This window comes from Hylobates moloch, unplaced genomic scaffold (genome assembly GCF_009828535.3).
Source record: "Hylobates moloch isolate HMO894 unplaced genomic scaffold, HMol_V3 SCAFFOLD_4, whole genome shotgun sequence".
Lineage (NCBI taxonomy): Eukaryota > Metazoa > Chordata > Mammalia > Primates > Hylobatidae > Hylobates > Hylobates moloch.
The window spans coordinates 101,931,807-101,935,091 of NW_026652279.1; positions in this window are offsets into that span (position 1 = coordinate 101,931,807).

Here is a 3,285-nt window from a genome sequence, read left to right on the forward strand (position 1 = left end):
CATTTTGTTTTCTGTCAGGTCCAGAGTAACATTGACTGATTCTGACTCTAATTGGTAAGCTACCACCAAATGGTATTAAGTTTATTAGCGGTATAGTCTGACATCTTGTAATAAAATGGTAGCTGATAAATTTTTCAGGTTGGCATATTTCTCTAAATCATATACAATGAAATTTGGTATGTGCAGAGGTCAAAGAAACATATCACAGGACTAAAGTCCATTTCTTCATATGCAAACTTGAGATAGTAATGCTTACCATGTAGGGTTACTGTGAAGGTCTAATGAGATGATACATGTAAACAAAATTATATACTTTAAAACCCTATATGAATGTATTACATTCTATTAATAACATTAATCTTTTTTTAATGACTCCTTAGATTTCACTTCTTCAGGTGGACAGTTGCAAGCCTTCTACTCTTTCTTAAATATTTCTTTTTCCTGGCTTTCTGTTGTTCTCATCCTCTTTCTTAATTTAAAGGGATCTATATATCCCTTAGAATTAACTAGTAATTCAACAGTGTGAACAGGATAACCACTTACAGAATACACCTATGCATTTCACTTATTTCGTTTAATCAGGACTTGAGGAAATTATACATTCTTTTCCTCCCTGACATGTCATGCACTTAGCACAATATAGAATTAAACTTTAAGCTAAAGGGTGACATCATTTCTTCTTTTTTTCTTTTTCTTTTTGTTACACCTGCCTGCCACCACAACCACTAATTTTGTTTTTTAGTAGAGTGGGTTTCACCATGTGGCCAGGTCGTCTGAACCCTTGACCGCCTCCCGAAGTTCTGGGATTACAGGCATGAGCCACTGCACCCGGCCCAAGGGTGACATCATTCCTTATCACTCTAATATCCCTTGCCTATGATAATAAATTATCTGCCTCAAACAAGATAGGTGTGCACTTGTTCACATGGAAAGGTAGGCAGGGAGAGGCTAGAAAGAGGACAGAAAATGACAGGAAAGATGGAGACTTAGATGTTGTTTTTCACTTTGGATGCACCAATATCTATTTTATGGCTATTTTCTTTCAACTATTCAGTACAGTGAAATAGATGTAAGATCCATTCAAAATTGAATTCAGCAAACTTAATTAACCACCTACTACTATACTATGCCAAATTCTATTAATTAAAATAGCAAACATACATATTTTATATTTATGTATCTAAATAACTGGAAAATAATACAAAAAAATCATGCGAGACAGAAAAAGTATATACTAGAGTCAACATATATGAAGGACTATGATAGCAGAGAGGGATTAATTTAGGCTAAAGAGAATCAGGAAAGCTTTCTCAGAGTATGTGGCTTTCTTCGATGAGGGCCCAAAAGGAGCTGAGAATTGGGTAGGCAGAGATGGATGGGAAAGGGATTTCCATGAAGAGGAACAGCGGCATGAGGGCAGGCATAGGTGTGGCAAAGAGCAATGACCTCTACAGAGACATGAATTATAGCACATTGTGCGGTGAGTCTGTTATTCACGACAAACAGGCTTTGTTAAGGATGGAAAATGAATACCTATTATGAGACGTATTTTTGTGTCTTCTTTTTAGTCATGTTAACTGATGTATAATTTACATACGGTAACATTTCCCCTAATATACTTATTTGCACATTGCAAATATTCAACATATATTAACTAGGGGGATGAATGGTTTGCCATCAACATGGTATTATTTGATGTTATAAACTGGCTCTTTTTTCCACAAGATCTGTTGGTAAGCCATTAAATTGACGTGGTAGATAATATTAATGTTTATCTTGATAGTTGTCTGACTTTCAAAGGTCCCTTGACCGACCTCACTAACTCTCTATCTCTTCATTTATAAATGTCTGCATGTATGTCAACTCTCTCTCCAGACCGTCTCAGGACATTTGGTTTGAAAATAGTTGATAAGATTTGGATATTTGTCCTCCCCAAATTTCATGTGAAATGTGATCCACCAAGGTTGGAGATGAGGCCTGGTGGGAGGTTCTTTTTATCACGGGCGTGGATCCTTCATTAATGGCTTGGCACATGCCTTATGGTAATGAGTTGAGTTCTTGCTCTGTTAGTCCATGAAAGATCTGACTGTTTAGAAAAGCCTGACAGCTCCTCCTTTTCTCTTGCTTCCTCTCTTGCCATGTGACATGCCAGCTCCCCTTGTCTCCCACCATGAGTAAAAACTTCCCAAGGTCCCGACCAGAAGCAGATGTGAACACCATGCTTCCCGTGCAGCCTGCAGAACCATAAACCAGATAAACCTCTTTTCCTTATAAGTTACCCAGCCTCAGGTATTCCTTTACAGCAAAGCAAAATGGACAAACACCATAGCCATAGAAAATCCTGAACAACATGTAAGACAGGCTGTTTTATTTATTTCTCACTTTGTGATGAATAGACATTTTCTAACTAGTACTTTCCTTGAGGAAGAGATAGGGTTTCATAGGGAGACTATATTATATTAAGGAAAAAAGACAGCAGTCACATTTTACTGCCCAAAGCCCACTTTCATTCACATTCTCTCCACTTATAGCCACACATACAAAGCAGGCGTTATGTGCCCAGTTTGATAGATAAGGAAAAGAACTTTGAAGGCGAAGTGACTTATTCAAGGTCACACACACAGACACATGGGCAGCAGAGACAGGACTAGAACTCAAGTCCTTACAGTGCTCTTGAGATGGAGTTATTAGCAACAGCCACAAAACACTTTTTAATTGAGGTAAAAAAGAGTTGAAATCACCTTTTTTATGCTGCCTTTGATAAAGCTATCTGTCAGAACTCAGTGGTGGAAAACAGAAATGATTTTAGCTATTTTAAATTGAAAGGGATTTAGTACAGGGAATTCAGTGTTCATACAACTATTGGAGGGGCTGGAAGGGTAGGCTAAAGGTTGGATCCAGGAATGCCTTCCAGTACGACACTGCTGAGCCAGGCTTCAAGGGAGCTGCTCCCTCTACCCCAGTTAGAAGGTGGGGTGCCACAGGAATGGTTGAGTTCCAGAACACAACCTGGAGCTGTGAGATACAGAAACTACCAACATGCTGCTACAATTGCTTCTCTACTCACATGAAGCTTGTGGCTATACAGTAGAATTTTGCTGCAGAAAAGCACAGCATCTTCAAGACCTTGCATGCCAGCAAAAGTAGTCAAAGCTGCAGAACTCTGCCCTTTTGTCACATTTCCTCTTTTCCAGTCTTGCATAGGCACATCTAATTGTAGAAACTGCTTTGCCTCCATGACTCTAGCTGCAAGGGATTCTGGGAGATACATAGTTGGAATAAATG